Raw genomic sequence first — 15,621 nt, 5'->3', positions numbered from 1 at the left:
CCTAACTCCATGCCTCAATGCACCTCCCTATAGTTTGTATCGATACAACTCCTCTCTCCCTCTCAATCTCCATTCCTCTGTAACTCCTCCCTCACCGTTTTCCTCATCCTCCCCTTACTTTCCCCTTCCTCTTTCTCTCTACCTCCTCTGTCCACCTGGCTTGCTCTCTCCAGCTCCCTCCCAGGCTGTGTCAGCTGATGAATGCCTGAGGTTGGGGTTGTGGGCTGGGCTGATTTGAGATGGGCTTCAGGCACCATGTCAATCAAACTCCCTCCCTCTTCTGGTTAATCTTCAGTGAAACCAGCACCCCATGTTCCTCGGTGTACAGACATTGTTGTCAAAATCTGAAGAAAGCATTTATTGACAGGGTTGTTTTGACATTTTACACCACCTTTAAATTCAATATTCTCATTCCGAGTAAAACATTTCACCGTTCTCGATCGTCACACTGTGCTTTACCCTCCAAGTCTTATTTTCATCATTGCAACAGAACCTACACTTCAAAACTACTCAATAAGCCTTCAAAGTCATACAGAACATCCTCAGGTCAAAAAAACACACTAAGTCTGTCTTTGAAAATCTACCTCCTTGACCAAGCATCTTGTTACCTCTCACAAAATTCCCCCCTGTCTCAAAACCTTGCAAATATTAGCTGGTCACCATGTCTGTCCCCATTCTCAGTGTGAGCTGCTTCACTCATATATGCAAATATTTAAATTGATGGATTAATCATTTATAACCACCATTACTGCAAATGGATCAAGTATTCATTTGCAGCTCATCGCCACGTTCTAGATCAAATACATATTTGAATCTCACAGTCAGTGTTTTGCAAGCACATAGCGTGCACTTCCCTGTGAAATTGTGTGTTAATGGCGTTATGAATTTTAAGGACAATTCTACATTTACAACATGCCCATTAAGTAGACAGGGTTATACAAAATATCTCCATAAAAACTGACAGAACTGCGAATGATGAAGCCAGAGACAAAAATAGAAATTGTTGGAAAAGCTCAGCAGCTCTGACCACATATTTGGAGAGAAATCAGAGTTAACGTTTCGGGTCGAGTGATTCTTCCTCAGAACTCAAGCAAGTTCTATTAGTGTGTCCCATCGATACTTAAAAAGTGCACAGGGCTTGTTGTGACTCCTTCCCCAACCAGTCATTTGGTGGCTTGTTGTGTTATGTAGCCCTGGAGTGAGCCACGTTAAAGTGAACCGCATCAATGCTAAAGGGTTAGACCCTTCTCCAATCCTGTAGAGCCAATGTTAGTCACCTCCAGCATTCCCAGATGGTGTACAACACTGACTGGCACATTGGAAAGGCCCCTTATATCATCACAACAACATAGCTGCACGTTTCCAAGGGATATTCCCGCCACAATAACTCGACAGGCTTTAAATTTGATCTCAAGGTGTAGCTGGAGCTGGTATGGAACCAGCACTTACTGCCCATCCTTCATCACCCTCAGGAGTGCAGAGGTCAGATTGAGTAGCCTCCTCAGCCACTTCAGAGGCAGCTTAAGAGTCAACCGCTTTTGTGTGGGAGCTGGAGACACAAGTAGGTCAAGAACAGGTAAGAGTGGCAGGCTGTCCTTCACTCAAGGACACTAGTGAACCAAGGGTGGCACGGTGGCTCAGCGGTTAGCACTGCTGCCTCACAGCACCAGGGTCCCAGGTTCGATCCCAGCCTCAGGTGTCTGTCTGAGTGGAGTTTGCACATTCTCCCCGTGTCTGCGTGAGTTTCCTCTGGGTGCTCTGGTTTCCTCCCACAGTCCAAAGATGTGCAGGTTCAATGGATTAGCCATTGGAAATTGCCCTGTAGTATCCAAAGGTGTGTAGGTTAGATGGATTGGCCATGGGAAATTGCCCTGTAGTATCCAGAGATGTGTAGGGTAGGTGGATTAGCCATGGGAAATGGGTAATTAGCCATGGGTATGTGAAAAGAAGGTTAAGACTGAAATTGGGCCCTTGAAGACAGAAACGGGTGAATTTATTATGAGGAACAGGAAACGGCAGATGAGTTGAATAGGTAATTTGGATCTGTCTTCACTGGGGAAGACACAAGCAATCTCCCAGATGTAATAGTGGCTGAAGAACCCAGGGTAAAGGATGAACTGAAGCGAATTTAATTTAGGCAGGAAATGGTGTTGGATAGACTGTTAGGTCTGAAGGCAAAAGTGAGGACTGCAGATGCTGGAGATCAGAGTCTAGATTAGAGTGGTGCTGGAAAAGCACAACAGGTCGGGCAGCATCCGAGAAGCAGGAAAATCAACATTTCAGATAAAAGCTCTTAAGGTACTTAAGGAGGTGGCCCTAGAAATCGTGGACACATTGGTAATCATTTTCCAATGTTCTATAGATTCAGGATCAGTTCCTGCGGATTGGAGGGTGGCTAATGTTGTCCCACTTTTCAAAAGGGAGGGAGAGAGAAAACAGGGAATTATAGACTGGTTAGCCTGACATCACTGGTGGGAAAAATGCTGGAGTCAATTATAAAAGATGAAATTACAACTCATTTGGATAGCAGTAACAGGATAGGTCAGAGTCAGTATGGATTTATGAAGGGGAAATCATGCTTGACTAATCTTCTGGAATTTTTTGAGTCTGTAACTATGAAGATGGACAAGGGAGAGCCAGTGGATGTAGTGTACCTGGACTTTCAGAAAGCCTTTGATACAGTCCCACATAGGAGATTAGTGAGCAAAGTTAGGGCACATAGTATTGGGGGCAAAATACTGACTTGGAGTGAAAATTGGTTGGCTGACAGAAAGCAAAGAGAAGTGATAAACGGGTCTCTTTCGGAATGGCAGGCGGTGACCAGTAGGGTACTACAAGGTTCGGTGCTGGGAACGCAGCTGTTTACAATATACATTAATGATATAGATGAAGGCATTAAAAGTAATATTAGCAAATTTACTGATGACAAAGCTGGGTGGCAGGGTGAAAGTGAGAAAGATGTTATGAGAATGCAGAGTGACTTGGACAGGCTGGGTGAGTGGACGGATGCATGTCAGATGCAGTTTACTGTGGATAAATGTGTGGTATCCACTTTGGTGGCAAGAACAGGAAGGCAGATTATGATCTAAATGGAGTCACGTTAGGTAAAGGGGAAGGACAACGAGATCTAGGTGTTCTTGTACACCAGTCAATGAAAGCAAGCATGCAGGTACAGCAGGTAGTGAAGAAAGCTAATGGCATGCTGGCCTTCATAACAAGAGGAATTGTATATAGGAGCAAAGAGGTCCTTCTGCAGCTGTACAGGGCCCTGGTGAGACCGCACCTGGGAATATTGTGTGCAGTTTTGGTCTCCAAATTTGAGGAAGGACATTCTGGCTATTGAGGGAGTGCAGAATATGTTCACGAGCTCAATTCCCGGAATGGCAGGACTATTATATGTTGAAAGATTGGAGCGATTGGGCTTGTATACCCTTGAGTTTAGAAGGACGAGAGGGGATCTGATTGAGACGTATAAGATTATTAAAGGATTGGACACTGTGGAGGCAGGGAGCATGTTTCCACTGATGGGTGAGTCCTGAACCAGAGGACACAGCTTAAAAATAAAGGGTAGGCCACTTAGAACAGAGTTGAGGAGAAATGTCTTCACCCAGCGAGTGGTGAGTGTGTGGAATGCTCTGCCCCAGAAAGCTGTGGAGGCCAAGTCTCTGGATACTTTCAAGAAAGAGTTAGATAGAGCTCTTAAAGAGAGTGGAATCAAGGGTTATGGGAATAAGGCAGGAACAGGATACTGATTGTGGATGATCAGCCATGATCATAATGGTGGTGCTGGCTTGAAGGGCCGAATGGTCTATTCTTGCACCTATTGCCTATTGAAATGCATAGTTACAGGGATAGGGTGGGTGTAGGTCTGAGTCTGAGTGGGATGCTCTTTGGACCCAGTGGCCCAAATGGTCTCTTTCTGCACTCTTGTTAATTGTCTTTAAATTTTAAAAATGCATTGATTGCACAAGTTACTCCATCAGACAGCTTTAAAACAAATCACCAGGGCTACAGTAATACCTACAAATTATTCATTAACTCATCAGAAACACAGGAAAAACAATATTCACTGTTTCAAAATTCTAACTCACAATAAATGATATTTTATATAATACACAGATATAATCATCCAGTCTACATCACAAAGCCAGCTCAATTAGGGATTGGCTGTCTGCTGATGTCTTTACTGAATATTCCATTCAGCATCTATTCCATCAACAAATAAAATTCTATGTTACAAATCAAGTGGGAGATAATTCTGGAAAAACAGTACTATAAAGTTTGCTTGCCACTGAATGAGGGGCTTCACAGAATGAAAACATTTGGTCTCTCCATGGATGATCAGAAAGATCCAGGAAAAGATCTTTAAAGTTCTCAAAGATCAATTTGAGGGAAGAATTTGAGATTAACAGACTCCAACCCATTATACGGGCAACAATCCCAAGCATTTACTGACCAGTTTTAGGGCATGTGTGTGACTTTCCTGGAGAGGAATTATCCAAGAGGCTTGGTGAGTTAATTATCCCCTTCACACCCACAAAAGCTTTCTGGGTGACATAAAGGGCCACACATCTGATGCATTACTTGAGGACTGACGTACACATGGATCCATACTTTCAAGCCAACAACTACTACATTCATTAGGTGCCATCTGGTGGTATTGTCACAGTCAGCAGAGTGCACCAAAGCAACAACATCTGTAACAGGGCCACCTCTCACACTGACACCAGAGCTGGCTTGGGTTTGGTTAATATCTCCAGAGCACAGAGCACCAAATGACATTGCACCCAAGTAGCCGGCACATGGCCAAAGGCCAAATCTGATCCCAGAAGAAAACACAGGTGACCAACAAGATGATACAATCAGGCAGCAAGGAAAGGGTTAACAACATTCACACAGACACAGTGTGTTTCAGAATCAACAGAGTGAAAGATGATTCTCAGACTATATCCAGTTTTTTGCAGATTGTTGAGTTTATGCACTGTGTCACTGCCAGAAGGTGATCAGTAGCTGATATGACCATTAACGCCACAAATCCTGACAAAGGTCAGACTGACACACACCGAAAGCTGAAATTGCCACAGGAGCCTGAGTCAATAAGTTACCACCACACAGTTTATACCTCAGCGAGTACTGCTCCACCATACTGTCTACAAGAGACTGTCTCACAATGTAGAATGAATTACATTTCAGAGCCAACGAGCAAGTTCAGCTTGGCTTCCAGAAATCCTCTGCCCTGTGGACGCCAATAGTTCAGGTGGCAAGATTACCAGTACACACAGATCTCAGTGCAGCCACAAATCAGGACATTCAAACGACACCCACCATGTGACTGAATACAACACGCGACTCAATGGACTCAGGGAACAATCTCGAAGGATAAGGCTTGGAAGTGAGATATAAGCCGGATACCAGGATGATTAACAACACCGACAGAAATTGCTGGAAAAGCTCAGCAGGTCTGGCAGCATCTGTGTAGAGAAAGCAGAGTTAACGTTTCAGGTCCAGTGACCCTTCCTCAGCACTCGGTTTCTGATTTACAGCATCCACAGTTCGTTCGATTTTTACCAGGATGATTACGTCAGACACACTGAGCAGATTACCCAACACACAAAGACTGAGATATTCCTGTTGGCAAACATTGTGATGCTCTTGACTCTGAAGGTGAAACATTGTTAGGGTGGATCTGTTACACTCTGTTCAGAGTCAGTGTGAACAATTACAATTGGCCGTGACAAGCAGCGACAAGAGCTGAAGAAGACTGTTAGCCAGGGATGATCTGACAGTTTTAAACAAGAGGACATCTTCAGGTTGGCCACAAGCTGACTAATGAGGGATATCACACCTGGATCGTTTCAAGGACAAACAAGTCCTAAGACCGAAAGCTTTACACCAGGATATCATGACCATGTTACACCAGGGACACGTGAGTATTCAACACATGATACATTTAGCATGGGAGTGGCCAGAGATCAGTAAGGTTATTCAATGACTTGTGAATGCATGTGAATGGGCCACACCTACCAACCAACAGAGCAGGGAGCCTCTACATCCCACAACAAGTTCCATCTACTCCTTGAATCAAAGTCACAACTGACCTACTCAGTGTGTAGGGAAGGCTGCAGTCTCGTGTTACGTCCCTATATTTCCCACTGTTCAACAACTCTGCCATACAATGGACACGACTGGTGTTGACATAGGGTCATACAGCACGGAAACAGACCCTTCGGTCCAACCAGTCCATGCTGACCATAATCCCAAACTAAACTAGTCCCACCTGCCTGTTCCTGGCCCATGGCCCTCCAAACCTTATCCAGAGCACTATTCTCAATCCTGGGTCAGACAGTATCTGACAGTAGACCACAACATACCTTTGAACCATCACATGGGGAGCAGTATTTCCTCATCATCTTACTATCCACTCTTAAACAGAGCATCTCACACTTAACATCAATGATCATTGTGCATCAAGCAACAAAGTAAAACATTTGCATAACACTCCTGTATTTTTGTGCATCACTGACAGGGAAGGGATTACCAATACGAGTGTGAATAACCTTGCCCAGAAACTAATTGACTAACCACTCCGCGACCCAGCATGCTCTTCTTCAGAGACAGAGGATGGAAGTGATACACGGTGACTGAACACAGAGACAGCAAACAAAACTGCACTCTGGGCAGAGTGCACAAACTGGAAGTATAAATACCTGGGTACCAGTAAAGGGGTTTAGAATATGCTATCTGCCCAAATCATGCAGAGTTGTTTCTGATCACAGGACCACATTGTGAAAGAACAGAGACCAGTTCAGATCAATGTATGACACATTAGTCACACATGAGGAAGCTAGGACAACTCTGACAGTGAAGATGATTCATTGATATTCAGTGACAGCAGGAGAACCAACCTGTCAAACAGGTCCAACTTGGAACAAAGTTAAAAATCACACAACACCAGGCTATAGTTCAACAGGTTTAATTGGAAGCACTAGCTTTTGGAGCGTTGCTCCATCATCAGGTAGCTAGTGCTTCCAAATAAACCTGCTGGACTATAACCTGGTGTTGTGTGATTTTTAACTTTGTCCACCCCAGTCCAAGACCGTCACCTCCAAACTTGGAACAACGCAGACCTCTCCACATGACTATATGATCACCCGATGAAGACAAATTGTCAAATCTACAAAGCATCATATTGAACTTTGAAATGTTAGCCCTGTACATTCTGTTGTACCTGTTGTATAATTATTAAACTGACACCACTTGCCTATGTATAACTTTGTATATCTGTTTGGAATAAGTTTTATTACTGGTGTATCATAGTACAAGACCTGAGGGTGTAAGGTCTCATACTCCATCTGCCCTCAGGACCACTTGGTGCATTGCATGCTGTACTTTGTTTGAGTTTAGAGTGTGATGTTATGTGCCTATGAACGGGACACTTGAACACAATCACCAGCTGTAATCAACGTCAGTCAGGTTCTTCCACACTACCGTACCCTGTTTCCTGTGACAGGAGATAACATAAGCATCAGGTAAGTGAAGCTGCAGCAGGTAAGCTCAGCCCATAAGAGATAAGGGAAGCCAGCCAATATTCCCTACATTTAAATGAATAAATGAATGGGGAAAGGAGAGTAAACCATGGTACCAGTGTGTGACTGCTCTCAGCCTGTCTCTGCCATGACTGAGGTAGCGAGGCCCATCCAGTAAAGAGCTTGCATTTCTTTCCTGCCTTTCACCACCACACTACATCCTGAAATGCATCAGAGCCAGGAACATACAGGGTACACAGACTGTTGTAATGGAAGGAACATGACAGTTAATACATTGAGCATGTTGAATGGAGGATTGGGAGAGACATTGTGACATCTCACCAGCAAGGTCAGCATTTCTGAGCAGCTTTGGCTTAGGCCCCTAATGGTCAGAGACAATGCTGGAAATTCCACGTAATCCTGTGTAATCAATGCACTAACTCAGAGAACCTGTGGGCTTTTGTCTTCACAAGCCTAGCTTGCAGTGTGGATGGCCCAGTCACAGAGGCTGCTCGCTCAAGCTGGTCCCCTATCCTGTCAGAAACATAGCTGAAGATGTCAGAGAGCTGGAGTCTCACTGGTCCCTGCAGTCAGTATACAGAGAGGTGAAGGGTTAAACAGCCACTCTGACTTTGAGTCATGAGCAGTCACTTGAAAATACTGCTCGATCTGGCACTACCGTTTTCCAGTAGCTTCACTGAGCAATCACCTCTGGCTACAGAAAGAGCAGGGTTACATTCCTTCTCATTTCAGAGATGTTAAACTCACATCCCCATAAAACCACAGTCCAGTTATTAACCTAGAGTCACGAGGAGTCACTAAGAAGTTAATCTCCTGCTCCATGTGCTAAACTATCTGCCTGCAATTGTTATCAGCTCTCCATACCATGGTGTTGTTCAGTTGTCTTGGATTCAGAAGGCTGTGCCTCCAGTCTTGGCCCAGGGACTGGAACACAAATAATTCCCACAACATCTCTCGCGCTGCCTGGACAGAACTCTGCTCTTGCTCAGGTGTCACCTTTAGGATGAGATATTAAATGGAGGGTCTACCTGATGTAAGATCCCACCGTGCTTTCTGAAGACTGCTCACAGTTTCCAGCTGAGGTTTAGCCAGGGGTTTGTATATGTGAACCACCACATCAACCCCCTTCTATTCCAGTCCCCTCCGTGAACCTTCGTTGGACAGCATCCAATTCTCGATGGAATTTCACAAAGTGCCCACCGTTAGGATTTGAGCTCTCCAGCCAGATTGTTAGCTACAGGCAATCAGTCACTCTTGATGCCTGCTTCCATACCATAGATATCTGCAAAGTTGTTATTGATGAGAGCTCTGGACTCCAGACTGAACAAGTCAGCACGCTCAGCATCAGGAGACGGCATAAATAGACAGAAATTCAATGCTCAATACAAATATGGCAACGCTCCCAGATCTGTTCGATGATGATACTCCTGAAAGCCAGATTAGTAATCAGAAAAGGGCTGCTACTCTTACAGACATCTCTAATCTCACCTCTCGCCTCCCATCTCTCTCCCTGTCACAATCTCCTTTGTCTGACCTCCATTTCATCAGTAAAATAGAATGGTTTACTCATTAAACCCACTCTCGTTGCTCCTTCATAATGTCTGATGTTGCCTGCTCTCACCTCAGAGGCTAAAGATTGTGGATTGGAGTCCCCGCTCCAGAGACTTGAGTACAAACATCTTCACTGATCAATCATTGCCATGGTAGTTTTGAGGGAGAGCTGTCACCGATATTATGGGCGGGACAGTGGCTCAGTGGTTAGCACTGCTGCCTCACAGCACCAGGGTCCCAGGATCGATTCCAGCCTCAGGCGACTGTCTGTGTGGAGTTTGCACATTCTCCCAGTGTCTGCGTGGGTTTCCTCCCGCAGTCCAAAGATGTGGTCAGGTGAATTGATCATGTTAAATTGCTCATAGCGTTAGGTGCATTAGTCAGAGGGAAATGCCTCTGGGTGGGTTACTCTTCGTTGTGGACTTGTTGGGCCGAAGGGCCTGTTTCCACACTGTAGGGAATCTCATCTAATCTAATACTGCCTTGTAGACTTAAAACCAAAGGTGCAGGCAGTTCCAGGAAGTGGGTATGAAAAGTACATCACAGACACCACTTTTGGTGAGGAGTGGGGGGGGATGAAAAGGCTGGTGTGGACAGGATGGGGCACTTAGAGGCCGGAGGTCATGCAATGGAGGGAGGTCACGTAATGGAATCTATCAGAAAATGCCCAACCAAAGTTGGCAACCCTGTACAAAAATTCACACGAGAGAAATTCAGAAGGGAGTCTCATTTATCGAAATGTCTGAAGGTTATTTTGGCAGATTGCTGGCAGTGGAGCTGCTATCTCAGCAATTCTGCAGCTAACAAGCTTGTCGTAGCTACACTGATGGCCCTAAACGCAGACTGGGGGGGAAAAAAATCTCTGCGTTCAACTTTTTGCTTCCTTAAAGGGGCAACAAACCTTGGATGTGGGGAGATAAATCACCCTCAAACCATCCTAATTCCAGGGAACTGATTGATGTAATCTCTTCTTGTAACCTAACCCTTCCCAACCAGGTGTAGCTCTGATCAATCTATACTGTACGCCTTCGGAGGTCAATATACCCTTCACATAGTTTGGCATCCAGAGTAGTTCCCAGGTTCCGGATGTGGTTTAGCTGGGAGTTTGTGGAACTGAATCACCACACCAACTCCTTTGTATTCCAGTTGCCTCCTTTAAAGGCTACACCTGCTTCTTTGTACCACTCTGATGATCTTTTCACCCCCTCGACCTCCAATCTCTTCCCACTTCAACAGTTTCCCGTGTCCTGTTTGAACTGTTTCAGGTCTAAAGTGGATGACCTCACATCGAGATCCATTCAGCCGTTCGTTCGATTACATCCCATCATAATTTTGCTTTTCCTTCAACACTGCACTTAATGCTGTTTACCTTTGGGTCATCAGCAAGTCTGAATATTCTCTCCAACATTGGAGTTGTTAATAAATATGGTGAATATTTATGGCCCAAATCCTCATGGACTAGCATATCTCAGATGTTGCTAATGAGAGAACTGGCCCATTATCACTGCAGAGGAGAAAGTGAGGGCTGCAGATGCTGAAGATCAGAACTGAAAATGTGTTGCTGGAAAAGCGCAGCAGGTCAGGCAGCATCCAAGGAACAGGAGAATCGATATTCCTGAAGAAAGGCTTATGCCCGAAACATCGATTCTCCTGTTCCTTGGATGCTGCCTGACTTGCTGCGCTTTTCCAGCAACACATTTTTCAGCCATTATCACTGCACCCGGTCTCCCGCTGTTCAACAAACTTCCAGCAGTTTGCCTTGCATTTCACTTTTAGCTAACCATCTCCTTTGAGGGACTTTGTTGCGTTGCCTTCAGGGAGTCCAGAAAAATAAGATCCATAGACATTCCACTATTAGACAAGTTCAGTCAGGAATGTCGGACATAAACTACTTCACAAGTCCATCCTTACCCTCTCATTTCAGTTGCAAATTACTTGGTATTCCAACAGCTCAACCCTTCGAATAATTTCTCTGCAATGTGAGAATAGGTCAACTGGTCTGTAGTTCTCTGGTTTCCCCTTGTCACCTTTCATAAATAGAGAGAGTTATGCCTGGAATGATCCAACTAAAGGAATGGTTCCTGAATTAGGAGAATTTTTGAAGGTTATTCTGCGAATCTTCTCACTTAATCCCACTGAACCTGGGGAAGGGAAGCATCCGCTCTTAGGGTCTGGACACCCTACAGTGCCTCCATGTCATGGTTTGCATCACGTCAAGGGAGTGCGACACTGTCAGAGATGCTGTCTTTCAAATACAGCATTAAACAGAGGCCCTGGAGGGCAGGTGTCAAATATCACATGGAATTATTTTGAAAAAGAGCAAGCCACACATTTATATTTTGACTAGCACCAAAAACACATCCAGTGGTGACTCGGGGCTGTTTGTGGGACCTTGCCATTGTTGTACATCAGTGACTGCACTTTGAAAGTAGCTGTAATACACTTCAGCACATTCTGGAAGATGGGTAAATACAAGGAAGAAACATGGGAATAATTTGAACTGGGTCTAAAAGAGATAAAAGACCATGGAAACCAGGAGAACAAAGACAGATTCATTGCAGTTCACGAAGGGAGAGGAAGAACTGTTTGGAGGAGCCTGAACCTTAGCAGAATCAATAAAATGTAGAAGGAAAATAAGATTTAGCCTGGAGAACTGAAGCAAATGAGAGCAAATGGGATCTAGAGGTAACAGAGAAATTGCCCGTCAGACAATAAACAATTTCTTATACATGTTGGTGGCTACATTTCTATTGTGAGGTCAGCAATGGACAGACTGAATCCCACTTTCCCAGCAACAATAAACTCGCAGTTTCAAACCAGAGTCAGGTCAAAGATAACAATCGCGAGAAGGAGTGTGACCATCTCAGTGGATGGGAGTCACAAAGTACTTGTATTCATCAGATATGAACATATCAATTAGGATCAGGAATAGGCTATTCAGCCCCGTGAGCCTGCTTTGCCATTCAATAAATCCAACCCATTTATGTTTCGAATTCCACATGAACAGGAAGCCTCTGTATTCTTTGATTCTCTAACAAGATTCTACCTCCACTGTAGTTTATATTCTGTTCAATCACGTAACCTTCCCAGACATTATACACAATTACATGCTATATCATTAAGCTTGATGCTTCCCTTAGCTCTTAAGTTAATCATGAATGATAGGGGATTCCCCACAGGATTTTTTTAATAATACAAATAAATGTATTTATTTTGAGTATTCAAAAATAAACCCTTAAATATCTGCTATTGCTTCACAATTGATCAATCCCTCAGCCTAGTAGCCAGTTCACTCTCACTAACTGACCTTTCACACCTAGGTAGTAGGCCTTAATTAAGTTTAAAATATTAGTCTTAGACTCACTTTTCCCCCTTTTAAAATGGATGTAAAATTCCATTGTATTTTGGTCACTGCTAAAAGAGGTGCCTTTACTCAGGTTATTAATAAATCTGTCACATTAAACAATACCAAATCTAGCATCATCTGCTCTCTTCTTGGTTACAAAACGTGTGCAGAGAGAGAAACAGAATTAACTCATGAACAGTCTGTCTGGACACAAAACTTTAACTCTGTTTTCTCTCCATGGATGCTGTCAGACCTGCTGAGTTTCTCCAGCACTTTCTCTTTTTATTTCAAACTTCCAGCATTTACAATATTTTGTTTTTATTTGCTTGTGTGTGTGGCTCTAAGGAACTATTTTGAAAGAATTCTACAAACTCCTCTTTGAAATTGCCTTTGCTAATCTGATTTTTCCAATTTACATGAAGGTCAAAATCTTGCTCCATTATTGCTATCCCTTTGTGGTAGGCACCCAATATTCCTACTTGTGTACAATGTCACAAAGTATGACTCCAGCCCAGAAACCATTTGCTCAGGCTCAGAATAAAACAAACACAGCACCCAAGATTGGGGGACAGCTGGAATGGTCACACATTAACGAGGCAGGCCAAGAGACTGGAGGTTTCAGGAAGGAAATCCTGAGGCTTTGGATCTGGACGGTGGAAAGCACAGCCTCCAAGCTTGAGATGAATGAATCGAGTATTGTCAAAGCCTCAGAGAATGCAAGGAGAATGGAGTTTGCAGGACTAGAGAAGGTTCCAGATCCTAACATCAGGGAGAGGGATTCTAGGGACTAGAGAAGGTTACTGTTTCTAACACCAGGGAGAGGCATTCTCAGCACGGGTTCAACTATGTAGACAAAGCAAACTCTTGCAAGGGAAATGGACAATGCAGACTGAGTTTTGACGGTCTGGAACAGTTAGTGTAACCTGCAACATGTGGCTAGAGCTGACTTGTGAAGTGGACCTGCAGGTGATGGGAACCAGCTATACCCAAAGTGTGCCACAAAAAGGCACCTCCTGTTAGCAGTGACCAAACCACAATGGAATTTTACATCCAATTTAAAAGGGGAAAGAGTGGGTCTAAGACTAGTATTTTAAATTTAAATAAGGCCTACTACCTAGTTGTGAAAGCTGAGTTAGTGAGAGTGAACTGGATACTAGGCTGAGGGATTGATCAATTATGAAGCAATAGCAGATACTTAAGGGTTTATTTCTGAATACTCAAACTAAATGTATTCACTTCTATTATAAAAAGAAAGTTTTGAGGATTCCTTTCTTTTAAATTTTAATTCATGGAATGAGGGTATCACTGGCTGGGCCAGCATTTATTTCCTGGAGAGCAGTTGAGAGTCAACCATGTTGCTGTGGGTCTGGAGTCACATGTAGGCCAGACCAGGTAAGGCTGGCAGTTCTCCTCCCTAAAGGACATTAGTGAACCAGATGGGTTTTTCTGAGAATTGACAATGGATTCACGATCATCATTAGACTCTTAATTTCAGAGTTTTTAAAAATTGAATTCAAATTTTTATCTGCTGTGGCAGGATTCAAACCCAGGTCCCCAGAACATTACCGGGGTCTCTGGATTAACAGTCCAATGATAATACCACTAGGCCTTAGTGCTCTCTTAACATTTCTTGAAGTCTGAACAACTCTCATTAATAATCCTGTCTCCTACATCCCCAAACTTCAAGTTTAACAGTTAATTTCCGAGTGCTGTTGGGAGAGAAGTTACAGGGATCTTAAAAATATATATTTTATAAATTTTCTTTGAATTTTACAATGGCAATTAAAAATTATTAAATATTCGGAAGGAAAAGAAAAAAGATCATTTGACTCACAGTTAAGAATCATCCCCTCGGGTAATAAAAGAGATATTATTATTCCCCAGGTCAGGCAGAAGGGGAAGAGGATGGTGATTAAAACCAAAATAAAACAAAAAGAAGGAAATTGTTCTTCAACTCACCCTGTGCGAAAGGAGATGTGCTGAGATGTGAGAGGAAGCGGGGCTGGTTTGGGTGCAGAGAGTGGTCACGGTGTTTGTTGTTCAATGAAATTGTTCCGAATGGGTTCAGAGGTAAATTCTATAAAGGCAATACAGGCAGGAACTCTCAGAATATGAAAGATGTTTGTGGATGGGCACTTGCATTGCCAAGGCAATGGGCCAGCTGCTGAAAAACGGGATAGTTTTATTTGACCAACACTGATATGATAGGCTGAAGAGTCTTTCTGTGCTGTACACCTCCAAGAGGTTAATACTTGATTGGCTCTACTCATTCTACTGATAGTTGGTAGGTGGGGTTTGACTGTAGATTTCAGAGGGAGCAGATGGATCTGTATCAACCCCATAAAGGTCCTAGTAATGATGGGCAAAAGTGAGGACTGCAGATGCTGGAGATCAGAGTCTAGATCAGAGTGGTGCTGGAAAAGTACAGCAGGTCAGGCAGAATCCAAGGAGCAGGAAATTCCTCATTCCTGATGAAGGGCTTTTGCCCGAAACGTCAATTTTCCTGCTCCTCGGATGCTGTCTGACCTGCTGTGCTTTTCCAGCACCACTCTAATCTAGGTCCTAGTAATGATGCCTGGCCAAATGCGGTTAACCTGATGCAATAAACCTTCTCAGTTTCTCAGATCCTTCCTGGTGCTGTACCTTTTACCCACTAATTAGTTTCAGACCCAAGACAAAGGAGGAGCAAGCCACTCAGTTTCATCAAATAGAAATTTAACAAAGAAATGAAACTTGACAGACCACCTGGCATCGACCTCGGCACTGGAAAAGCCAATAGCAGAAACAGCCCTGTTGCCCCTGCCAAATCTTCCTCACTAACATCTCACGGGCTGTTGCCAACATTGGGAAAGCTGTCTCACAGGCTAGTCAAGCAACAACCTGATAGAGTGTCGAGAGTGTGTTGCTGGAAAAGCACAGCAGGTCAGGCAGCATCCGAGGAGCAGGAGAGTCAACTTTTCAGGCAAAAGCCCTTCATCAGGAATGAGGCTGGGAACCTTGGGGATGGAGAGATAAATAGGAGGGGGGTGGGGCTGGGGAAGGTAGCTGAGAGTGCAATAGGAAGGCAGAGGTGGGGGTAATGGTGATAGGTCAGAGGGGAGGGTGGAGTAAGATAGGTGGGAAGAAAGATGGACAGGTAGGACAGGTCGTGAGGGCAGTGCCGAGTTGGAGGGTTAG

At 44.0% G+C, this 15,621-nt stretch overlaps 1 protein-coding gene across 2 annotated transcripts in view; it reads right to left on the bottom strand.

Moving 5' to 3' along the window:
* The window catches only part of raly (RALY heterogeneous nuclear ribonucleoprotein), a 126,163-nt gene that overhangs the window by 92,973 nt on the left and 17,569 nt on the right, over nt 1-15,621 (bottom strand). The window contains exon 2 of one of the 2 annotated variants that reach the window (XM_043710875.1): nt 14,404-14,521. The exons of the other annotated variant lie outside the window; for it this stretch is intronic. The gene's annotated coding sequence lies outside the window, so the exon portion shown is untranslated. The remainder of the gene's footprint in view (nt 1-14,403; nt 14,522-15,621) is intronic. 2 annotated transcript variants of the gene reach the window in all.

This window comes from Chiloscyllium plagiosum, chromosome 20 (assembly GCF_004010195.1).
Source record: "Chiloscyllium plagiosum isolate BGI_BamShark_2017 chromosome 20, ASM401019v2, whole genome shotgun sequence".
Classification (NCBI taxonomy): Eukaryota; Metazoa; Chordata; class Chondrichthyes; order Orectolobiformes; family Hemiscylliidae; genus Chiloscyllium; species Chiloscyllium plagiosum.
The sequence above is the reverse complement of the archived record's forward strand: the minus strand, read 5'-3'. Positions and strand labels throughout refer to the sequence as shown.